The 26,132-nt window shown below is 46.3% G+C and overlaps 1 long non-coding RNA gene across 2 annotated transcripts in view; it reads left to right on the top strand.

Moving 5' to 3' along the window:
* LOC144807893 (uncharacterized) overlaps positions 1–26,132 on the top strand; it is a 142,196-nt gene that overhangs the window by 31,453 nt on the left and 84,611 nt on the right. For both annotated transcript variants that reach the window (XR_013606503.1, XR_013606502.1), the window contains exon 2: positions 23,912–24,004. This is a non-coding gene — a long non-coding RNA (uncharacterized LOC144807893). The remainder of the gene's footprint in view (positions 1–23,911; positions 24,005–26,132) is intronic.

Raw genomic sequence — 26,132 nt, 5'->3', positions numbered from 1 at the left:
TTTTTAATTTGTAAGTAATTTATTTTATTTGGAAATTATTTTTTTAATAATTGGTAATTAATGATTTATAAAAAGTATTTTTTGGTATAAATAATAATTTATTTATTTGCTAATCAATTTTGAATAATAAATATGTTTTTTGTTTTGAAAAATATTTCATTGTTCAATATTTATTATTTGGTAACTAATATTAATTAATTATTATTTCTTGGTATTTATTGTTAATTTATTTTTATTAAATTATGCAATTGTGTTTATCTTTTTAATAATTATTAATGGATATTTGTAAATGATGAGTTATTTCAAATTTAAATTATTAATTATTTTAAATACAAACAAGTATGTTATATTTATTTTCTATGCTATTCAACGATTTCCCTACTGTTCCACTCTCTGGAGTGGGAATAGTAAATTTAACCCCTACGCTATTCAACGTTTTCCCTACTGTTTTACTCTCTAGAGTTGGAACATTTATTTTTACCCACCCGCTATCCAACGCTTTCCCTACTGTTGCACTCACTGGAGTGGAAATAGTAATTTTTACCTTCCCGCTATCCAACACTGTCTCTACTGTTGCACTCTCTGGAGGGGGAATAGTAAATTTTTACCCCTACGCTATCCAAAGCTTTCTCTACTCTTTTACTCACTGGAGTGGGAATAGTAATTTTAACCCACCCGCTATCCAACGCTTTCCCTACTGTTGCACACTCTAGGGTTGGAAGAATAATTTTTACCCAACCGCTATACAGCGCTTTCCGTACTGTTGCACTCTCTGCAGTGGGAATAGTAATTGTACCCGTACGCTATCCAATGCTTTCCCTACTGTTGCCCTCTCTGGAGTGGGAATAGTAATTTTTACCTTCCTGCTATCCAACACTTTCCCTACTGTTTCACACTTTCGAGTTGGAATAGTCATATTTACCCACCCGCTATCAAAAGCTTTCCCTGCTGTTGCACTCTCTGGAGTTGGAATATTAAGATTTACCCCTTGCTATACAACGCTTTCCCTACTGTTGCATTTTTTGGAGTGGGAATAGTAATTTTACTTTCTACGCTATCCAATATTTTAATTACTGTAGTTTTTTTTGGACTTTAAATTGTAGTTTTATTTATTTATCTCTAATATTTTTGTATTATTTTAGACAATGTAGTATTAAATTCAATTGAAATATTTTGAAGGTATATTTCATTTTTTGTATTAAATAATTATTTACTTTTTATTTATGTTATTCTTTTATGTGTGTAGATATATTTGTAATTTATAGTATTTATAAATAATTTATAAGTAATTAAAATAATGATTAAAAAGTATTATTAAGTAAGTATATATTATATATTTTATGTATATGTTTAATTAAGGTTTTAATATTATATGTATCGTTTATTAATTTTAAACATTATTAAACATTATTTACCAACGTTTTTTTATTTATTAGTATTATTTACTTTATGTTACACATTTATTTTTAAGTGAAAAAAACGATAATTTTAATTATGATATTTTTAACATCGATATTTTAGTTTCGATATTTTTGTAAATAGGATGTCGATATACTTACCTTCGATATTCCAGCGTCGATGTTTCTGTAGGTCGATATTTTTGGAGTCGATATTCTGTCAGTGATTTCTGTGTGTGATCTCCGCTCAGTTTCCAGCTAGGCCATTAACATCGCCTCTTTGAAAATCTATTCCGCGAGCCGCTGTGGCACCTTTAACGATGGTGAGGACTCTCCTCTCCTCTCTCACTTGATAATAGGCACACCCCCTCTCTTAATGCCAGCACAATGCTCTTCCGTGGCTCTTTTATTTCACAACCCTTGCAAATGAGGGATTCTGAGCAAGCTCTGTACCTCATGTGCCTCGGGCCTCTGATCTTTCAAAAGAGAAATGTCTTGGGCGCTATACAAAGCTGAAAAACTGGACATTTAGATATAGGCAGATGTCTCGCATGTCGGTGGCTGGGGCAGAATCAGTCAGATGCCAGGTGTAACCGTATGAACTGTCTTACTGAGAGGAGAACCTTTGCCCTGCAGTTTGCTAGATTGGCTAAAGGACCTATCAGGGAGTATGTGACCTGCCAGTTTTGCTGCTTTACAAAAATACTTTAGAACCTGCTGATGTTGGAGTGCTTGACAGCTGGATGTTACTCTCTGGCAGGTCCAGTTCGGACTCATATACTGCTCCTGAGGTAGATTTACACCTTCGGATTGGCGCTTTTCCTCTTTCAGCCCTTCAATGTTAGACTAGGCCCATATTGCCTTCTCCACTCTTAATAGGGCATCCTATGTCATGAAAGTTATTCAGAAACAGAAATATCATTATATGTACTCATAAACACTACCTTAAATGTATACCTCCCCTTCTCTTAGCAAGCCTAAATATAGTACTAAGCAAGGCCTGGGACCTGAGCAGACCTTCCTACTTGTTTTTGCTGGGAATCCTATAATATATTTGTCACCCTTCTTACCTGTTATTTTCAGTCCAGCCTGCACCTTGTTGATAGGGATTAAGATACAGTGGTTCTGATCCTAGCTGTCCGCACCTCCCTAATTCGTCCATTGGGTCACCATAATAAAGGCTGGGCACTCTCTGCTTTCTATCCCACCAGTGAGAGGAAATCAGGCTGTCCCTCTTCTGTCTCTGCAGCTTCTTGTACCCTGGGAATGCAGAAAGCAGGTCTACCTTTAGACAGGAGTTGATATTCATCTTTGGGGATGTACTCTACCATGCCTCTCGCCTCTCATCCAATGGCCACTGTTCCTAATGACGATCTCACAGCTCTGTGTTCGTGTGGCATTTAGGCTGTCCCTCTCTCTCTCTCTCTCTCTCTCTCTCTGGCGAGAGGGTCTTCCACCTTCCCCTATCCCATGTCCATCTTTCTCACAGGCAAGGGGGTCCAGCACTAATTCTTTTGATATACAGCTGTGCATCTCCTCCATTTAGCAGTTAGTATTGGAGTTCCAGTGGAGCATCTGTCATTTCATTAGTGATTTGAAACTGGAGGACTGCATTTGCTTAAGGTTAGAGCTTGATGGTAGCTCTCTCCAGAATGAATATATTTAAGTAAAGCATTCAATTGATGATCACCTTTCACAGGAATGCGCTCTCATCTTTAGAGCAACACAGAATTATGAGGTAACTAGAAATAAGAGACCACTGAAACCACATGCATGACCTTGCCATAACTTTTTAAGATTACTTGTGTGTGACATTTCCATTGTTTCCGTGTATGTATTGTATGAGTAGCATTCTACTGTAAAATGTGTGACACTTCAAATGATACTTTATTAATATTAATAGATAAATATCACAAATTACCCTCTTTGGGCAACAAGACACTCTAACTCTAAAAAGCCTTGAACCTGCTTTAACATGCCTGAAATGGAAGGGCAGTAACATGAGTACACTGTAAATAATAGTGGCACTATGAGAGTAAAAAATAAACTGGACTTCCATTTTTAGGTCTCGCCTAGGCAGCCCATGCGCTGTCTCGTCAAGAGATGCTGTATGCAGTATAGGGTGGAAAGCTCCTCCCATTTTCCGCCTATCTTTGTCATTGGCCTAAATCTTAAATGCTGCAATCTGATTGGTTTTGGGGAACGTAATCCCTCCTCCTGACAGCCATGTCGTCATTGTTGTCCTTCCATGGTTATCGGCCCCTTTACTTTTAAAACCGGTTTGTTCCCTTGCCTCCCACCCTTTCCCTCCCGCAGTGCATGACTTCTGGGACCACCACCACCCCTCCACCCTGTCCCATTCGTGCCTTTTTTAACGCATGAAGGCGGGCACGCTGGCTGTCCTCTGAGCCCCACGCTGTGGTCTGAGGCCCTATTCAACATCGTCAGCTCCCATATGTAACCAACCAATTCCCTTCTGCACTCTCCACTTCCAGATACGAAAGGACGTTTTGGGAATATAGATTTTGTCTGGAGTCCAGTATTTCATGCCTTGGTGCCAGAGCTGATGCACAACACCTTCATCAGTGTCTGAAAGAGACCATACAAACTAGAAAAACAGTTAAATGTGCCTCAATTCACACCATAGCAGAGTACATTATGTGCGTGACGCAAGGACGTGAAGAAACCACACTCGCATGTGCTAAACACTGCCCAGGAAAATTCACCAAAACAGTTGAAATAAGCGAGTTCACCGCACTGCTTGCATGACGGGCTTCAGGCAGCGAGCAGAGTTTTCTTGTTTGGTTGCTTATTTTTGGAAACATAAATAAATTAAAGGATGATTTTGGTGGATTTTACACCGAGGATCAATTAAAGGAGGTGTGACATTTAAATCCGATTTCAATCACACTGCGTGGCTGGCCCTTGGGAGCTGCAGCAAGCCGTATGTGTGCGCCTGAGAGTGAGTGTGAGTGTGCTAGCGTGCTGGAAGGCTGAATTCGCACAGACCTCCCCCAGGCGTCACCGCTTACCCTAGCAGCTCAGTTAAAAACGGTTGGGTGAGTGACAGACCAGCTTACTTTGAATAGGTTTGTCATGTGCCTGGGAACAGTAGTAAGACAGGTGCCTTCCGCTCAGCTTCAGTCAAGGGGTTAACTTATGTGTGTGGTCCTGAGGGGGCCATACGTTATAGGTTTGTGCTGGTGTGAAAACAGTGCCAATCGCCATAAACCTACCTTACCAGCGCCAAGCACCGATGTACCAGAATCGGGTTCTCCATCCAAGCCTTCCTCTGCACTAAAGGGGTTAACTGGTATACTACAGGTCCAGGGAGGCCGTCCTTTGCAGCAATGTTCAAGCACGGACCATCTTATTACCAGAGCCTATGGGACACTAATTAACTATTTCTTCACCAGCTACAGTTTCCCCAGCTCAGCCGCAACGTGCATCGTCAGAAAGGTGGGGGCATTTCCGTGGAAACATTGGAGGTGTGTTTGTGAGGGGCAAGTGTCAACCAACTTAAAGCACCAATCAGCCTTGTAGCCAGCTGCCTCCAGTGTCTAGTGAACTAGTGATGCTAGGGTGATGCAGGTCAAGACTTGCTCTGCTGCTGTCATGGCACAATGCTGTCAGAGAGGGGTAGGAAGACGGCAGCGCTCTTCACACATACCGTCCACTTAACTGTGACTGTATAGTGTTAATTATAGAACCATTGATGATCGTTCGTGTCACTTTTATGTTATTGTAAAGTTTTCTTACAAACAGAATTCCCTTCAGTTGTACATAACGTTTCTCATAAGTGACAGGTTCTAGGTAGACGTTTGCTAGGATGATGGAACTACTAGCGGTAGAGAAATAGTTCTACTTTGTTCCTCTTTGGGATGTGAAGAGTGGTACTTAGGACCCGTAGAGGATATTGATATGTTATGTTATGTTATGTTATTAATATTTGTACAGCGCAACAGCTGCCCCAGCAAAGGGGCGGCCTGGCGCTATGAGAAGGCAAACACAACACAACATCAGTCTGGCGCAGAGAAGAACCTAAATTTAGACAAACAATAAGGTTTTGATAGCGCGTCTAAAATGAAGAAGGTCATCAATTTCCCGAGTCTCAGAAGGGAGGAGGTTCCACCACTTTGCTGCCAGTACTCGAAAGGAGCGGCCGCCAGTTCTACTCAGCCTGAAGCGTGGAACCACTGCCAAGTTCTGGCCCAAAGATCTCAGAGTCCGCAAAGGGACATAAGGAATTAAAAGATTCGCCAGAATTTGGGGAGACATACCTTTGAGGATTTTAAATGCCAGGCAGAGAACCTTGAATTTAATCCTCTGAGTTACAGGGAGCCAATGAAGCGAGTGCATCGTCTTGGAGACCAAGCACCGTCTAGGCAAACCTACCACTATTCTGGCCGCAGCGTTTTGAACTCGCTGCAGCCGAATAAGTTCAGCCTGATTTATCCCGGCCAAGAGCGAGCTGGCGTAGTCCAGTCGAGACAGTACTGATGCCTGAACCACCAGCTGTCTGGTGGGGGCATCAAAGAATCTCATTATAGGCCTTAGTCCTCTAATAACGCCATAGCAAGAGGCCGCCACCCTCTTGGTGTGGCAGATAAAACTAAGTGTTGGATCAAGCCAAACCCCAAGATTTTTTATCTCCGATACCGGAGAGGGGGTCACACCCAGTTCAGAAGGCCACCAGTCGTCGCCCCACAACCCCACTTGCTTGCCTATCACCATGACCTCTGTCTTCTTGGTGTTCAACTGGAGACAGTTAGAGTTCATCCAATTGGCCACTGCCCGTAAGCCGTCCCGGAACCTGAGGGCCTCCACATCAGAGTCCCCACTCAACGTGACCGCCAGCTGCGTGTCATCAGCATATGAGACCATCCTCAGGCTATCTGGAAGATGTTGGAGATTAAGATATTTAGGGATACAAGGAAGGGTTGGGAATGGTTCAGTGAATATGGTCTGGTACTTACCTTGGTCCCCTATTTCAACACACCCTGGGTTTCCGGATATCTCCTCCCTCCCCCTTTACACAGGAGTGGACACCACACCAAGATTGAGTTAGAAAATTGGATTGGGGGGTATCACCCCCTCCCCCGGCCGTATTTCATTAAAATGAACAAATACATTTAAAAACTTTATTACGGAAAATTTAAGCAGAAAGTACAGTTACATTGGTAGACACGTGTTGTTTCATTGGCTAACCTTAACACAGTCTAATACAGAAGGCACTCCTAACGTAACTCTATCAATGCATGACTTTACGATCTGCGTGTCCCCTCCTGAGCCTACGGCAAAGTCAACGTCTGGCAGCTTGCTCCCCAGTCCCAGGGGACTACCAATACTACTCCCGGAGCAAGGTTGCATAGGGGGTACAGCTTATCGGACTGATACTTTCCCCCAGCCCCCCCCTACGCCTTGAACTCCCTTAGGGGGGCTGCAGACTTCTGCATATCTGCGCCTTGATGTGCATGCATGTGCAGGGGTGGCCCCAGGCCCACTGGGAAGGATGACTCCCCCGGCCCCCGCACCCCGACAGCCTACTTATCAGGTGTCACTACCCCTGGAGTTACATGGTGCTGACCGCTAAGGACCGCAGACTAGGCTCACCAATGTTGACCTTACCGCCACAGGCCAACGTAGTTGACCGACTACCTGGCCTCCCCCTCTCCCCCTAGAAAGGTCCTGTCCTGCGCTTCAGACGCTCCACCCAAGCTAGTCTGTCTTCCATAAATGCCTGATTCCCCTTATGCGAGAGGTGCACCCCGTCCTGCAGGAAAATCTGCTCCCCTCTGATGTACCGGTGCCCTATGGTACTCAACCTAGGGGACCTGAATAACTTATCAAATTTATTGTTGAGCCGCTTTACCGCGTGGTTCAATGCCTTTACTGATTCGCCCCCCTCCATTGATACCTGGGAATCATGTGGGACCAGACAATGACAGAATTCGGGCATTGCTTCGCTAACCACCCCACCTCTGTGAGCAGATCCTCCACTAGTACCTTCCTACCCAACCAAGCTAGATCGTTGCCCCCTAGATGGAGGATCCAGATCGCCAGTGGTCCCCTGCTTGTTCTTAAAGCGTGGTTCACCAGTTCCCTGAATTGCCCAACGCTCAAACCGCCCAGACCAAAAAATGAAAATTTTGCCCCATCTGAATTGCCCTTTCCCTGACAGATCCTGTAAAGAAATTCTTCAAACGGCTAACATATGAATGTCCTACCACCCAGACCTCTTGATCTTCTTGGTGCGAAGAGTGAACTTGCGCCACCACTCGTGTTGTTCGTTCGGATCCTGCCTTTCCACGTTCTGACAGTCGCTCTTGAAGTTTGTGCGTGTCTTTGGGTGCAGGCTTCTCTCCTGAGTCACAGGATGAAGAAACGGCAAATAACGTGGAAAAAAGAGAGCTAAGGTAAATGGATTGCCACGCCGGCTCACCACACATGACTGCCATAACTGCACAAAATTACCAACATTTTTGTGCAACACCACCCCCTTTTTGAGTCACAGGAAGGAGAGGGACACGACAAACTTGCACTCAGTACTATGGGTTGCCCTGACATAGAGCATGTGCAGCCGCACATATCTCTTGTAACAGTTGGAAGACCACCTACTGATCCTCTTAACACGCTCACTGCCCAGCCCCCTTGCCGCTGCTTCGGTGGCTGCCCCTATCCTGAACGAATGTGTCCCGAAATCCGCGCTGTCTAGACCGGCCTTCTTCAATGCCAGGAGCATGACTCTCTTGAACTGGAATACTGTGAAGGGTAACCCGTCTCCATGTACCAGGAGGGGTCCTCCCAAAACATGCACCCTTTGGGCCATGAAGGCCTCCAACCTGTAGACCGGGCAGCATGTCATGACCCCTGCCATGTGTAAAACTACGCTGTCCCCACTCCTCTCTTGATCAGTTTTTGACTTTACAATGGAGATCAGTACCGAATCCTTCACTACTTGCACGTGCCCTGCCTGCAAACCACCTGCCCAATCACTCTTATTCTTTGCAACCAGTTGGCTCACCCTAAACGCCCCATAGAATGCCAGGCAAAATGCTGCTTGAAAAATGACTGTCTCCTCAGGAGAAACGCACACCTGTGGTAATGCCCCAACCAGTTTCCCTAGTGTCTCCAACCCTATGGGTCTCCTGACAACAGGCTGCCCTCCCTGTAGACGCTGCCATCCCTTTAGTGCCTGTCATACCACAAAGCTCTTTGTGGGGTCCCCTTTTCCCCTCATTTTTGAAAAACATGATGGCTGCAATATGCCTTCTAGCTCCTGCTACTGTGCGCCCCTGCTCCCACATGAAAGCCAGGTACGCCACCACTGATTCCTGGTCCTGCCACTTGAGTTCCCACTGTTCCCCTAAGAAATGTCAAAAAGAACCAAACGCCCCTTTGTAGGCACTCCTTTTTTTGCAGAGTTTTATATAGCGCGAACTAGAACCGAACCGAATCAGTTATCAGAGCGCTTTACATAGCACCAGTTACGTTACATGAGGACACACTTTCATTTTAGGCACGGGGAGATTAAGTGATTTGCCCAGAATCACAGGGGGTTTTTGGCATCGTTACCGAGACTCGAACCGAGTTCCCCTGGCCCGAGGTCGAGCGCCTTAGCCGTTAGGCCAACCCCTCTCCCACTCCTTGTCTTTGGTGCTAGACTTGCTGCCACTAGATGCGATACTCTGGGGCACCAAGCTGCCAAAGCTGTTCTGGGAAAGGAGTTGGGTGAATGGCCGCCTCTGGGATGTGGGACCTGAAAACCTGCATTTTAAAATGAGACAGTGCATCAGCTGCATGGATCAGAACCCCTGGGACATGTTTGGCTCTGAACAGGACATTCAACCTCATGCATTGTAAAACAATCTCTTTAAGCAGACGCAACAACATCCTGCATTTGGCAGTTTGACTGTTTATGCATTCCACCACCGCCATGTTGTCAGACCAGAATATCACCGATTGATTCCTCAGCGCATCCGCCCAGACGGACAGTGCCCCTAGAATTGGGAAAAGCTCCAGGAAGCTTATGTTACTGGTGAGCCCAGAGCTTCTCCACCAGTCCGGCCACCACTGCGCAACCCAAACGCACCCCAGAATGGCCCAGAAGCCTTCGCTGCCTGCAGCGTCAGTCATCAGACCCAGTTCTGGGCTGGATACGGGTGGGCCGGGCCAGACTACTCTGCCATTGAAGTCACGCAGGAATGTTTTTCAAATTCGCATATCCTGCCTGACTTCATTGGACAGCCTGGTGTGATGATGTTTTTCCCTAAGGCCTGACATGGCGTGTGCGATGGTGGGGGAGAAAGTTCGCGCCATCGGGATGATGCGTAAAGCAAAGTTCAACTGTCCTACCACTTGCTGCAACTGGTGTAACGTGACCTTTCCTTTGCTAAGGTAAAATTCAAAGATGTCCTGAAATCCCTGACTTTGTCACTTGGTAGTCTAGACACCCCCTTCACCGAGTCCAGTTCAATCCCCAAGAATTCAATAGTGGTGTGGGGACCTACAGTTTTACCCGGAGCTAAGGGCACCCCAAACTCTCACATGAGGGCACAGAAACTTTCCAGTGCAGCCCCGCATTCCCCAGAACCAGGAGCTCCCAGGAAGAGGAAGTCGTCCAAGTAATGCAGCACCCACTGATGCCCAGAATCCCACCTGAATGCCCATTCAAGAAAAGAGCTGAACTTCTCAAAATATGCACAGGAAACTGAGCAACCCATTGGCATAAATTTGTCTACATAATACTTGTCCTGAAACTGAAAACCCGACAGGTGGAAATCGGCGGGGTGAACTGGCAGCAGCCGAAAGGCAGACTCAATGTCAGATTTTGCTAGCAGAGCCCCCCGGCCTAATGTTCGGAGCATATCCACAGCTTGGTCAAAAGAGGCGTATTTCACGCTGCACAAAGTGTCAGCAATGGCATCGTTGACTGAACTGCCCCTTGGTGCGGATAGGTTGTGGATTAATCTGAATTCGCCTGGCGCCTTTTTTGGCACGACGCCTAGGGGTGGGCACACAAAATCCTCCATAGGAATGTCCTCAAATGGTCCTGCCACCCTCCGCAGACCTAATTCCTTAATTATCTTTGTCCTTGCCACATCCATATTGGACCTAACTGATAGCTGGTTCCTACAATGTGTCACCCTGCGGTGCCCTTGTGCTGGGATTCTGAAGCCCTCCACCAAACCTTCCCTAATCGTCCTGGCTGTCTCGGTGCACTTGTATCGTTCCAACCAGGGGATCATGGCACCACCATTGACTGGGGATCTAGCCTTACTCATCAGTACCTTGCTTTTCTGGTTTCCTGCCCTCCTTGTCCCTGGATTTTTTGTTACACTAGGACTCGGGGTGTGAGGCGTTCTCGCAGTACCCACAGGAGTGCTTGAACTTGCACGTGCCCGGTGCCCTACTGCAAGATCATTTGTTAAAATCAAAACAGACTGCCTTCTTACCACTGATGCCTGCTTTTGCTGTACTCTTCCCCGCGTTACCGGTGGGGCTTGGCTTAAAGGGCTGAAAGCGCCCGCTGTCAGCTACCGGGCCCCACCCACTGTCAGTCGGGCCCTGCACCAGATGTTATAAGTGGATAAACATGTCAGTCTGGTCCCACCTCAACGTTGGGTCCTGCGCCTTTGCTCTCCTAAAATCCTTGTCGTAATCTTTCCACCCTTCACCACTCTTTGTTGCGTGAGCGAGGGTGATCCTATTTTGATAAGTTGCCATTTCGGGCCCCATTTCGGGAAAATGCTCCAGCATGACCGCCATGTAGGTGGAAAAACCTTGGATCCAATTCGCAAAGCTCTCCTCCATCCTATATTTCAGCAAAATGTTGGCCCATTCCCTGTGGTGAGTCCATTCCTTATTTTTTCTGGCCTCTTCCCTCTCTTCTTCATCAATCAGGAGAGAAAACATGTTAACATATTACCCCTTCCAAATCTTTTCCTTAGTTTGAATAGACAAGTGTTGCCCTAAGCGTTCCCTCCCCGAGCGCGTCTCGCCCACGCCCAGAGGTGCTAACGTCACATTCGTACCAGCTGGTGCTGTCGCATCAGCCTTCTTGTGCGGCTCTGGCTCCTTCACCCTGCTGTTTGGTACTGGAATCCCTTCCCCACTGGGAGCCGGTACCACGTCTGGGGGGGTTGCCTCCATCGGTACGACCATGCCACTGGTGCTTAGGATGGCGGGTGCAGTTGTCCCCCCCCCACCGGTACTGCCGATGCCTCCTTTGGCCTTCCTGCACCCAAGTCGGCGGTTTCTGGCCTTTTCAATCGCATCACCCCCCCCCCAGAGAATGCCCCCACAGTATGAGACCAATTCCCCACTGTCTCCAGCCATGGCAGTACTGCTGCCAGGCTGGCTGCCATGTCAGGCTGCCCCGGTGTGTGCACCTCTGACCCCACCCCGTGTGGGGGCACAGCAACTGACGCCTGGGTTACTGGAAGCTCCCCGGGTCAGTCCCCTTGAGGTGGCATTGTTAAGGTACATTGGCCCACGCCTTGCGGTGCGGGAATGGGGCTCCCTGGGATGACTGTCGGGACAGGGAGTGCTCGCAGTTTGCCCCCAACCCCTTTACCTGTTGTTCTACGCCTGTTCCATTTTGGTGGTGAGCAGTTCCTTGGCGGTACAATAGGCCTCCTATGTCTCCCTTCGGGCATCTCCGGCCCCTCCACCTTATTTTGCAGCCTGTGTAAGGTATGCCCCATGGCCTGAACCTGCTGCATTAATGTCTCTAGCATCACCTCTGTGTGAGAGCGCTTCTCATTCCTCCGCGCCTTAGGGGCCATGGCCACTGATTATCTAGTAAATGTGCCTGACCGTGCCACGTTTACCAAACGCGTGCACTCCCCACCGGTGGCTGTGCCACCTCTTACCTCCAAGCCGTAGCGGCCACCAGCCAACATGTGCAGTCACGCAACCAGAGCCAAGACCCACTGGCTATTCCAGTGGGCTCAGGGGAGCCGCCCGCTCAAACTTTCTATGGCTCCAGAAGCGATGAACTGTTGGCTAGCCGGTGACGCTGAGTGAGTCCTTCCAATGCTCGCCAACCACCTTATCCGAGGAAGGAAGAGTGACGTCCTCCCCAAGGCAGTGTGCCGCAACTGTAGGAAGAAAAGCAACACAGGTTTCGCTACGTAACGATACCTACTTTCTATATCACTACTGTGTGGATACAGAGCGTGCCTGCAGTCACTGCTATGGCCACTCAGACTTGCCTACTAGCAGTGTCTCACTTGTTCCCACCCAAGCGATCAGCTGCCCTTGTATACCCCAGCTCCAGCACTCAAAACAAGTTGCCCGTGTCAAATTGCTGTGGGAGAATCAAATTCCATAAATGCTGCACACGATACCTATATTGTTAAACGCACCCCCACGTGAGCGCTACTCTGACTGCAAGCGCTGATTCTACTCCTTGCGGCGACACTGCCCGCCAAGTGAGACCTCCGGCGCTCTGTGCCTCACGATGCCGGTATTGTTAAATGTACCCCCACGTGAGCGCTACTCCGGCTGCAAGCGATGCTTCCACTACCTGCGGCGAAACTGCCCGCCAAGCGAGACCTCCGGGGCTCTGTGCCTCAAATGGCCTGCAAACTCACCCCGCTGCCGGGCTCTTCCCGACGTTTCTGGCGTTGTCCCGCCTCGTCCCGGTCTCCTGCAGTGTAAATGAAGCAGCATCCAACTTCCCCGCTCACTACTTGCAGCGGAGAAAAAACAAAACAAGCGATCCGCTCTTCCCGGTCCCCGCTCATGCTGTCGACGTCCCTGCTCACTCCACCGCACCTGCGGCAGAGAAAAAACAACCAGTCGAGACTTTCTCCCCGTGCTGCCAAAGGCCCTGCTCCCTCTAGTGAACCTGTAGGGAGACAAAATACAAAAGAAAGTTAAAGGGCCCGCCGCTGGCCCGTAGCAGCGTACTCAAAGTGGGGAGCAGGAACAAGAGACTGTTCTGCTCCCCGGCCTCCCTTTAAAAGGGGGGCCCTCAGGGAATCCGGACCAGACCGTGTAAGGATCGTTGAGCCGGAAGCACCGAAGTGCTTCCGGTTCAACGGGGCCGGAAACTGGCACCTATTGTATTAGTCGCAGGGGTGAGCCTAGTCATTGATGACGCGGTCTCCCCCCCTTCCAAACTTAGGGGGATGAGGGCGACCACCATAATAGCGCCCCGTCCCATGCTGTTCCGGGCGTTCCCCATTGGGTTAATTTGGGAGGAGTGGACACACATCTGACACCTAGCTAACGTGTGGTGGAAAGAGTAGGGCGTTGGAGTGTGTAGGGGGCACGAATTGTGGGATGGAGTTTGGGCGGTGTGTAGAGTGGAGAGAAGTTTGGATGTTACCCCCTGTGGGGAAAAAGAGAGCCGGGCGGTGCAGAGATAACATGTCTATGTGCATAAATACAAGAATTTAAGCCTTAGCTGTTACGGCGTTGCTTCTAAGCAGTCCGTAATTGTATAGTAATTATATTATCTGCTGCACAACTTTATTCAATCAGAGTTGCGAGAACCTTACGTTTTAGAGTTTGGTAGGCAGTACTGTGTTTTTATGATTTGCTCACAAATGTGTAAAGTTCTCAATTGTGGGTTGCATGCCACACCTAAAACCCCCAGTGTCATTAGGAGATCCCTGTTCTTAATCTTGAGGCTTCATGAGCAAATACTTCAGTTCCACATTCATGTTGTATGAAATGTACCCCGGTTTGCTGCTAAAAAAAGTATACTGTAGCGTTTAGTCACTGGCCGATTTCTAGTGTTAAATATTTCAACTTTTTCCATCCGATTTCTCAAGCAATTTGTCAAATGTTTGTCATTCGTATTTGATACACATCTTTCTACCATGGGTTCGACTCTAAGAACATGGGGAATGCTACAAAGTGAATATGCTACTGTGAATGAGATATGTAGGACAATGCAGTGCGCTCGAAGCCAAGGATGAAGTTCGCATTGTGAATGTTTTGTAGCAAGAATACTTCATTGTCTTCATTTTGATATGACATATACTTTCATTATTCACAATTCACACATCAATCTACGTGAAAACAGTGCATTATCCACTTGTAGTAGTGACTTGCATCAGGACCTGCACACTTACCAACTGAGTAATTGAAACCACTGTCCCGTTTCCAACTCCTACATGCATTGCTGCTGTGCAGTGATTGTGGCGTACAGAGTAAAGTGCCCCCCAGCAGTCTTTTAGCCGTGATGCAATATATCTTTTTCCCCATTTATTTATCATGCAGGTTTGTTTACTCTGCTATATTTGCGCTGTGCAGACTCTTTCATCACAGGTGCCACGCTCGTTGTGTACTTTAGGCAGCCGTCCAGTAACTGTCTCTTCTCTCTCTCAAACTTCGGATTCTCCCCATTCTTGGCCTCTCCCCTTCCTCCTTCAGTCTTGCAGAGCGGCTGGAGCTCTCAGCTGGCATGGATGCTTGTTTTGCATGCACCATGGAAACTGCCAAATAAATTGCTATTAATTGTTTTTGTAAAATCGAATCTAAATACCCGTGCTTTTGGGTTGACAAACTTTTAGTAGTCAAGCAATTGCAAATTCCACTTAACAATTTGCTGTGTTTTCCGAGGAGGTTGCTATATGAGCAGTGCAGTATGCGATGGGCCAGGTAGCTGCACTCCCTTACAGTACAACATGTATTAGGTGTAGCTGTGTGTACAGTGCCATATTTGACCCCCCACATCAGTCATCGGAGATGTAATGTGACAGTCTGTGTTGTTCTGGTTAAACTAGTTTGCCTTATCATGCTTAGGTAACTTACTTAAATGTTCTCTTGTTTGGCTATGAAGTGGGTATTGAACCCTGCTAGTACATAGTATGCATTGCCTAGTTCATCAGATCAAAAAGCATAAGTAAAAAACATTGCCATTTACAATACTAATAGCTCTGAATTAAAATAATTTGCGAGTCTGATTGCATTGCAAATGCTTGTTTAAAGTTGTATCAGCAATATAAATCTGCCAGCTTATTTAAATACACAAAGTAGACCTAGACTTGAAATACTACTGCTCTATAAATAGAAAACACATGGTTTACCCAAGTATATGCAGTAATTAAATGCATTTCGAATATTTAACGTTATATAAACAGTATAATGTTTTCCGATTGGAGAGAATAGCAAATAAGAAGACAAACCAACTTCTAGAGATAATAGCACAATCAATAGAACAATCAAAGAATCCACTGTGAGGACGTACATGAACCAGGGACTGATCTATGTTTCTGTTGTTGTAATACTTTATTCGATAGATGTTTCATAAAAGTGCAAACATACAAAATACATAAGAAGGTTTGTCGAGTATTACAGTTTCTTCTAAAAACATGTCATCATTACAAACAGTTTAAGAGATGAGGGGGGGATCTCAACATAATTAAAATTCATTCTTGGGAAGGATCTGTACAGGCATTGGATAACAGCTTTGACCGAATAATCCAGGCGCTCGCCAAGTACTTGGTGACCCCACAAACAATGTACATAGAGGTAGTGTTGGTTAAAATAATGCGGAGAGCTGATCCATGGTCCCTAACTCCTAACTCCCTACACACTGGTTTCAACCATTTTACTCTAGCCTGCTTGTAAGCTTTACATGCAAACAAAAAGTGGCCAAGTGATTCTTCCAGACATGGGCAACCTGGGCATTTTAGATCATGTTCCCTCCTGACCTTCCACCCTTCCATGAATTTTTTGAGGGGAAGGATACCATATCTTAATTTCAGGAACAAAGTTCTATCTCGAGGAGTCTGGATGAAGTCCAGGAATGGCTCTAACTTTCCAAGGGGCTTGTATTCAAGAAATTTGTTTGTTAAGGGACCTCAGTTTGGTTTGTGCAGGGCCTTGGCCTCTACCCAATCCCAATATAGTTTTTTAACAGTTTGTTTGGGTGGGGGGAATTGTGAGGCCCAGGATCCGCCCAAACCTATAGATACCACAAGCTTCTTTAGATTGTTGAGCCACTTTATTTTATTGAAAACATTCAAACTAATTAGCTAGTCCAACACTACAGCATATTTTGCTAGTTCAGGGGTCCTTCTGAGGCGCACCCAGAATAGCAAGGGACGGAGTTGAACTATTTCAGAGATCGATCTTTTGCCCATGTCGAGAAATAGTGGTTTCAGAGGGGTCGAGGGAGGAAGCAAGACTATGTCTCTCATGAACTTATTCTCTGCCACTACCAATGCCTTGGTGTTCTCAGCGCCCCATAATTCAGAGCCGTAAACTGCCGAAGTTAAAGCTTTCCCCTCATAAACTGCCAGGGCAGGGGCTATTGGTCTACTGATTGAAAGGCGCTGGTTCTTTAGTATTGCTCCAGAGACCCTTTTGAGATTTAAAACCATTTTGGACAAATGGGAGTCCCAGCTCATTTTGTTACAGAGCCTAACCCCAAGATAGTCAAATTCGTCCACTACCTCTAGAGGGGACCCATTCAAAGAGATATAGGCCTTCCTACGGTTTCTTGAATTTGAATTTGAATTTAAAATATTTATATAGCGCTACATACACCATACGGTTTCTTGGCGCTGTGGAGACTAAATTAGCAGTAGGAACGCAAATACTGGTAAAGAAAACAGGAAATGAGATCAATTTACATTGGAAAAGGCTTGGGTAAACAAAAAAGTCTTAAGATCTTTACGGAAAAGGGAGTAATGTCTGGCCAGACGTAGATGATCGGGAAGGGAGTTCCAAAAGGATGGTGCCAAGAATGAAAAATTGGCTCCACCCCATTTCTTACGTCTGTAACGGGGTACCTGAAGAAGCGATTGAGTAGATGAGCGAAGCTCACGGGCAGGGGTGTACTCTTTTAACAAGGAGGAAATGAAGGCAGGGGCTGTGCCCTGGCGCGCCTGAAAGACCATACAACCTGTTTTGAAAAGGGATCGCTCCCTGACAGGTAACCAGTGCAATGCCTTCAGTAAGGGGGTAGAATGATGAGAGCGGGGGAGACCATGGACCAATCTGGCCGCCTGGTTTTGAACCAGCTGGAGCTTCCGCAAACTATACGCTGGAATACCGTTGTATAGAGCGTTAGCGTAGTCCAGCCGGGAAATCACCAGAGCGGACAAGATAAGTTTAAGTGCAAGAAGGGAGAAAAAGCGAGAAACAGAGCGAATAGTTCGAAGAACCAGAAAGCAAGAAGAGACAACAGAAGTTATATGTGAGTGAAGAGTGAGATGATTATTGATTTTAATGCCCAGGGTCTTAACTGAGGGAGAAGACGTGGGAGGGGGTCCTAAAGAAGAAGGCCAGAATGAAGAGTTCCAAGGACTGGAAGAACCACCCGTGAGAACCAATTCCGTTTTATCGGGGTTCAGCTTCAGATGATTGTGGTTCATCCAGTCCCTGATGAAAATCATAGTAGTCTGAAAATTAGAAATAGAATGAGAGGAGGAAGAAAGATTAAAGATAAGCTGGAGGTCATCCGCATAATTATAAACGGTGACCTCCAGTTGCTGAAGTGCAAAGATCAAAGGATAGATGTAAAGGTTAAACAAAAGAGGGGAAAGAGAAGAACCCTGAGGAACACCACATGTGACCTTGAGATGGGTGGCCGAGAAATCCCCCAGCCGGACTGCCTGGGTGCGGTCCCTCAGAAAGGACGATAGCCAAACCAGGGCTGAGCCCTCGATCCCCGCCGCTCCGACACGGGAAAGTAAGATGGAATGATCCACCGTGTCGAAGGCGGCGGAAAGATCGAGGAGCACCAGGGCCTGGTAATTGTTCTGGTCCATGCCCTCCCTGAGGTTGTTCAGGACCGACACCATGACGGACTCGGTGGAGTGCCTAGGCCGGAAGCCTGCCTGCCGGGACGCTAGGCCCCCATTCGCTTCTACATGGGCACTGAGGACCGATGTTACATGTCGCTCCAGCACCTTGCCCAAATAAGGTAGAAGCGAAATGGGGCGATAGTTAGCTGGAGCTGAGGGATCCACGCCAGGCTTCTTCAGGATGGGCACTATAGTGGCAGATTTAAGTGCTGGGATTACCACCCCCTGGGCCAGAGAGCTGTTGAGAAAGGAGATTGGCAGTTTAGGGCAAGCAGAATAGATCTGTTGCAGGATATGGGCTGGACAGATGTCCGCCGGGGAACCAGACTTTACTTTGGGGTAGTATTGCAAGAAACACTTCTTCGGTAAGAGGAGGGATAGACGAGAGACAACAGTGAACAGTCGGGGGAAGGGGCTCAACAAATGAAGGGGAAGGAAGTGGAATATTAGCTTTGATATTGCTGATTTTATCCAAAAAATAAAAATTCAAGGAATCACAGAGGGACTGGGTAGGGGGAGGCTTAAGTGTAGCCCTGTGAGAATAGGCCAGGTCATGTACGATGGAGAAAATCTCCCTAGATTTGTTCTCAGCCACCAAAATCTTGGCTGAGAAGTACGCAGTCTTAGCGCCTAGTATAGCCCTTTTGTAGTCCCCAGCAGAGTCACATAATGGGTTTTTAATAGAGGACAGTAATCCTTTCTCCATTGCCTCTCGGCCCGCCGGAGGGTCAACTTTTTTATCTTCAGGTCATCGCCGAACCACCAATTTGACTCCTTAGATCGTCGGGTTGATATCCGACGTAAAGGGGCTACTGTATCGCAGCCTCCAGCAAGCCAGGTATCGATGGCAGCGGCTTGAGAAAGAGAAGATAGACCCTCTAGGTTAGGTGCAAGATTCAAAAGGGAGGATGATAGTGCAGAAAGGTCTACCCTATTCCAGTTCCGCGCCCAGGTGTTTTTGGCGAGCGGAATCTTTACTGCCGGTTTAAGGCAAAGGAGGAAGGAGATCAAGGCATGATCTGACCAGGGGCATGGGGTCACGGACATGGAGGAGACCGAGATATTAAGAGACCAAACCTGGTCTAGTACATGACCGTGAATGTGCGTAGGAATTTGCAGGTGGGAAACAAAATTTAGGGATGCAAGTGATTCAGAGAACTGCTTAGAAGCAGTACATTCATAGGGATCGGTAGGCCAATAATTAAAGTCCCCTAATACTAGTACTGAAGCGTGGTTAATCGCTAAAGTGGCTAGTACGTCCTGAAATGCTGGCAGAAACAGGTGAGAGGACTGGGGAGGACGATACATTAGTAAACAGGTAAGCGGGGGAGAAAAGGCAAGAGAACGAGCCACAAGATGCTCCGTAGAACTAATAGAAGGGGGGGGAAGGAGTTGAAAGTTATGCTCAGATCGGGCAATAAGAGCCACGCCACCCCCTGCCTTGCCCGCCGATCGATCAGCGCGGAGGGCCACATAAGAGGGAGGAAGGGCAGCCAAGAGAGAGGGCAGGGAGGACTCACAGAACCAGGTTTCAGTTAAAAGTAACATATCAGGCTGATGGGTGTCAAGTAGCACAAATAGCTCCTGGTGATGCCTTACTGCCAACCTAGTGTTGAGCAAAATGATGGACAAAGGAGGGGAGAGGGATGAAGGGCCAGAATCGGGAGTGAGGGGCAGCGGAGGGATCGAGTGGGTAGGGAGGGTATGATGAGAAGTAGGATCAAGACCAAGAGCTGAGATGTGCCTAATATTAGGCACAGGCAGGCTTTTGGCAGACAATACCATCAGCTTCGTTTTCGCAGTGTTGACCGTTAGCCCACGGTCTTTACAGAAAACACTGAAGCGATCAAGCAATTTTTGCAGGCCCTTAGGGGTTTTAGACATCAGGAGGGTATCATCCGCAAAGAGGAGTGTGGGGGTTTTCTCCCCGGCAAGGACAGGGGCATCCGCGGGGTCCTCCCTCAAATGGTCCACCACCCCATTTATAAAGAGGGAGAACAGTGTCGGAGCCATCACACATCCCTGCCGCACCCCTCTATTGACTGGTACCCTCCCTGTCAGTTGACCCTGATTCCCCCACCGAATCCTTGCATAATTGTCTTCATGGAGTTTAATAATAAACTGCAACAGATAACTAGGGAAACCCATGTCCAGGAGGACCTCCCAAGGTTTAGCACGTGGGATGACATCAAAAGCTGTTTTCAAGTCTATGAAAGCCAGGTACAGACTACCCTTGGTAATAGACACTGACTTCCAAAAGACTGCACAGAACCGAAAAACCTGGTCCATAGCGCCTACATTGCGCCTAAACCCCGCCTGGAAGTGGGTCAAGATGTCCTCTTCCATTAACCATATCTCTGTCCGGTTTATGATGACCCTGCCAACTACTTTTTGTATGGTATCAATTAGACTTATTGGTCTGTAGTTGGCAGGGTCCTCTCTGTCACCTTTCTTGTATATGGTGATAACCTCCGCACCCTTCCAGGATTCAGGTACAGAGTGGCCGGACTGGATTAGATTCATTAAACAGGCTATAAGGTCTGCCCATAGTTTGGGGTCATGCAGTAGCAGGTCCCCCGGCAGGCCATCTGGGCCAGCCGCCTTCCCTGGAAGTATTTTTAAAATAACGTCCTGGACTTCTCGAGGGGAGAAAGACTCTTCCTTGATGCCTAGCTCTATGCTGGGCTCACTTTCGATTACCATAACTGGGGATTTTGGGTGACCTTCGGCACTGACCTCGCAATACAAACTTAAAAAATGGGAGTACCATTGGTGTTCATTAATGTGATTTAAGATCTGCTCTGCCCCCCTTCTGTCAAGAGCATTGATCAGTTTCCAAAAAATGATAGAATTTTTCCCACAGGCTGCAGCCTTAAGCTGCTGCCAGTGCTCCTCCTCCCAATCCTTCTTAGCTGATGTTATGCTTCTGTGGTACTCTTTTCTGGCTAGTCTCACTGCTGTGGGATCCTTACTTTTTATGGCTAGCGTAATAGCTTTCCTCTTATTCCTGCAGTTTACCGTGTACCAGGGGTTACCCTTAATAGGTTTTTGGTGTGCCGTAGACGTCCCCTGTGACCTCTTGGAAAAGAAATCTCCTATTTTATCTGTTAAGTTCTTATACATAACAGGCAAGTTTGATCCAGGAGGATGAGGTGCTGCTAGAGCAACAGTTGCTAAGCTGCGAGTTTCAGCCAATACTAGCTCTTTAATACTATTAAGTTTCCCCTCCTCGCACCTAACCACATTCCACTTTAACTTCCGGTTACAATTGGAGGGGAAAACCTCTTTAGTGATCAACTCTGGATTTCCACTTTTGCTGATCCCATTTGCCCAGTGGATTTCCATACATAATGGGTTATGATCACTATCTGTTGATTGCCTAACCTTCATGTCAACTAGGCTGACCCATGACTGAGTATCCAGAAGGATGTAGTCAATTCGGGATGGGCAGCCTAACCTGTTAAAGGTCATTGCCCCATCACGATCAGAAACAGTTTGCCCATTCAGAGCCCGTAGATTGTGATCTAGAACCAGAGCATTCTGCTGGATTGCTCTGGCAGTCCATTTCTTGATAGGAGCAAGGACTAAGGGTGGTATGGTCTGTCTCCAATCCTCAGAGTTAAAACCTAATATCTCTTCATCGTCCAGGGGTTCAAAGGTGCAATTGAAGACCCCCCCACTAATATTTTAGATCTTAGAGGAAGAGCTGATAACTTCCTATCTAGCAACTCTAATGTGGGCGAGATTAGGCCACCCTGTAGGCCTCTTGCATAAACACAAAAGAGTTCAAAGATAGTACCCCCGGATAGGCTCTTTAAGGAAATGTGCAAAATGTCGTTGGAATCAGTATTGTGGGAGGTGACAACACAATTCAGATTTATCTTTACCCAAATGTGCAGGCCACCAGAAGGGCGACCTTTCCCCACCGTGACTGCAGGAATAAAATAGGTTGAGTACCCATTTTTATATTGTGGCGTCAGGCACCAAGTTTCTTGGAACATGCATATATGGAAGGTGTTTATAAAATCATTCCAATCAGGGTTAACAAGACTTTTTTTTTAATCCTGCTATGTTCCAGGACAGAATATTAATGGAGGTGGGGGCTACAGATAATTCCTTCATTGTGTCTGAGGTACTGGGTTCCTTTTCTCCTCTACCAGGACTAGTGGTTCCCAAACTAAATAGGCCATCCCTACCAGTTTTGTTTCATACCCCGGGGGTAACAGGCACCACTCTCTTACCGATTTGTCCATAAGACTGGGTTGGGAGTCAGTCCACCCCTTCCAATCCACTGTAATGATTATAACAGGGGAATAGAGGATAGTTGAGCTGTGGACCAAGCCATTCCCCGTTGAACTGGTTGCTGCCTGGGATGGGCCTCCCTACTCTTCTTCGTACTAGGTTCCAATCTTCCTCGTCATTCCCACCCCAATTGGTAAAATTCTGGTCTTTCAAGGGCTCAGACCTCACCCCCCCCCTCCCACAGATGGAAGTCCTCAGCCAACTCCACCTATTGTCATGATGTTCCGTAGACATATACAAATATGACAGGGGTTTAACCATAATCGTGGTGTTGTTGTTACATGGGGGACCAGAGCAAATATGCTCCACCAATCGCGGGTCCTCAAATGTAACGACAACACAATCTCCCTGTAAGCTTTTCTTATTCTCACCTACCCATGGAGCTCTCTCCACCATGAGCATTTTATTATTAATTTTGGGAGGAGGAAGAAAATTTCTGTCTAACCAGTGACATACTTTGTTTTTGAGTGCCCAGAAAGGTTCAGAGGTGGCAGGGGCAAGCTCAGGGACACCTGTCAAAACTATCACATAGGGACAGGCGTCTGGTGGTAGACTGATGTTCCGGCGTAACTTCGGCTTCTCGTGATGGGGTTACGAGGGTTTGGGGACTGAAGTGATAGAGTCAGTTATACTCTGAGGATTAATGGGTTCATTAGTAGATGGCTGATTTGTACAAGCTCTATGTTTCTACATTTTAGGAACTTCAAACCTCTGACTAAATGTATAATAAAATAACACACAAAGCTAACAGCTTAACTTGTGTTTCCATGTGACTAGGATGGAGAATATCTGTAAGATACTTCATAACAAGGCTTGTTACTTAAAAAAATTAACATAAAAGACAAGGTTCTATGCTGTGACAAACTGGAATGAAACATGTTTTTATTCTTTGTTCTTCTTGAAAATCCACATTGCTCAACATTGCTGTGCAGCAATGAAAAGAAGAATGTGGCTACTTTTGAAAGAAGGCAGAACATGCTACTTTGAGTGTCAAGTACAGTGAATTCACTCTCAATGGAATGTCAAAGTACTTTACCCCATTCTGGTGAATCCCCACTTTCAACCTTTTTCCTAAACTTCACAAGCACAAGAATGAGGGACTGTCATTCTTCTGATGTGAGATCAGGTACGCTGGCACTCGAAGACCTCAGAAATAATTGTACGACATCAACATGGAATGTGCTAATCAATAGTACAACAATACACATGATCATGCTGTGGTAGAGGAGGTGAATGACTGGGTCTTCCCTTTGTGGCAAGAGGTTAAAATTGAAAAACACAGATAACAGAGTCAGAAAGAATACACAGGAGACTTAAGCCTTAATGTTCTTATAATATTGATCAATTCTAATGAATCTGGCCCAGCTAGCTTTTTTACTATCAGGTGTTGCGAAGAAGTACACACATGGAGCATCAACATGTTTGTTACTCTGTTTCCAGGGTTTCAGTTGTGAAGAACCTGAATTACCACCCACAACACAACAATGAAGCCTGCTATTCTTCTTGTGTTCCTTGGAATCTATGTGTGCTCAAGTAAGTAGAGTTTTTATCTATCAGTCGTAAAATGTGTGCTTCCGATAGGGGTTGTGTAATTGCCGCTGTGGGAATTCAATGGATCATTTGGAAATTGTACTGGTCGGTTGGATTGCATTTGAAAATACTTGACCAGTCATTAGAATTTCAAAAGTCCAAACACAGATTAATTCAGTGCTTACTTTGTAGGTTTTAAGTGTTGGTTTCCATTTTTCTGCCTAGACATCATTGCACAAACATATGCGCAGCAGTATTTTGGACACAAGGCGTTCAAAGGATAGTGGTGAAGAAGGTGTGGGAGTGAGTTGGTCCGAAATCCTATTTGAGTAGCAAGGGAGATTGTTGGTTTGAGTTATTTCTCAACACTGCACAATGCCATTATCAATAGAGCTGTACATAACCCGGGCTCATTACAGTATTAGGAACCTGAGCTAATGTCTCTATCATATGTGCATGATGTGCTATACACATTTGAGAAAATAGTGTACAGGAGGCTTTCTGGAAGATATAGAGCATGTTATTAATGTCCACAAAGGGGTGTGTCAAGGAATCAAAATCAAACCACTTTTCCTTCCTCCAGGGACATTCTTAACAGCATTTAAATACGAGGGCATTCTTCATCTTTTATCCCATTTAATGTGGAGGACTTGTGCCCAAAAATAACTCCAATTTGTGGTTAATACACATGATGAGATGGATGCATCAACTATCTAGCAACACAAAAAGATGATGGATGGAATGGGGAACATTGTCAAGCATTCACCCCAGTCACAGATTTAGGTTTAATTCATCACTCTTTTGCTCGCCACACTATCCCAGTTTTGACAAAGCCATACGCAAGTCATTCTTGATGCTGATCACCATGGGAACATGCAAGTCCAGCCTGAATTGCCAGGCCAGGTCCTCTCTCAACCAAAAAACAAGCATTCTGGCACCGGTTTTGGGGTATCACCCATCATCAGCAATGCTAGCTTGAATCCATTGGCATAAGGAGCACAGGACCCATGTCTTGGCAGACCCTTCCCACTATGGGGCTCAGCAGTTCGGACTGGAGTGTTCCCACGGGGAGCAGTGTCAAGACTGATTTGTATATGGCTGAGTCCAAACTGGGGTAGCATGGCGAGCACAAAAACAACATATCTGTGACTAGAGATGACTGCTTGACAATGTTCAGGATTCCGTCCATTGTCTTTTTTTATTGTTATCGTCACCTTAAGTAGGAAGGGTATGCCCAAGCGTGGGTCCTGTGCTCACTTTGCCACTGGATTCAAGCTAACCTGGCTGATGAGGGGGTCATACCCCGAAACCAGTCTCAGGATGCTTGCTTTCCAGTCCAGGGAAGACCTGTCCTGGCAGTTCAGGCTGGACTGTTCCCATGAGGAGGAGCAGGTTCAAGACTTTTTTGCATATGACTAGGTCCTACCTGGGGTGGCATGATGAGCAAAAAACTATGGATTTAACCCAGAGTTGTGACTGGGGGTGAATGTTTGACAATATTCGGCATTCCATCTATCATCTACTTTGTGTTGCTACATCACTTATCTCTCTTTCATGGGAAAGTCTTGTGCCAGCACCAGGAGATTCCTTGCTACCTATCTATCACCAGAATCTCTTCCACTCTAGATGAGCAAACGTTGCAGACTGGCATCTAAATATTATCTTAATATGTTCTATCCACTGCAGGGCACATATGTCTGAACTCAAAGCTTCTCTTTTCCTTTCAAAAGAAAGTGCTAAATCTATAATTTTCCATGGTGCCTTCATCCCATGCAGATTCCAAGTAGGAATCACAGCATGGCTGTTTCAGCACATCTTTACCATCTGATCAACAAACCAAATTAAACCTCCTCTATGAAACACAAGTTTTAGTTTACCACTAATCTGCCTGGGCAGGGGGTTGAAATGTGCTAGATCTCCAGAAACGTGAACATTTTGCAAAATCTACATAGATAAAAGGAACATGATTTCACCACATGGCCAAGGGCCTGATTTCACCTACAGACAACTCAACACTCTTCTTTTAACTCCCATGGGGTGGTGGAAAGTCAGTTTATTGTGAAATGTCCCTCACCCCCTATGCTGTTAATATGAAATGCCACAGAACACCACCAAAATCTCTAGATTGACT

This window comes from Lissotriton helveticus, chromosome 1_2, assembly GCF_964261635.1.
Source record: "Lissotriton helveticus chromosome 1_2, aLisHel1.1, whole genome shotgun sequence".
In the NCBI taxonomy this organism is placed as follows: Eukaryota; Metazoa; Chordata; class Amphibia; order Caudata; family Salamandridae; genus Lissotriton; species Lissotriton helveticus.
This window is presented reverse-complemented; position numbering and strand designations above follow the sequence as displayed.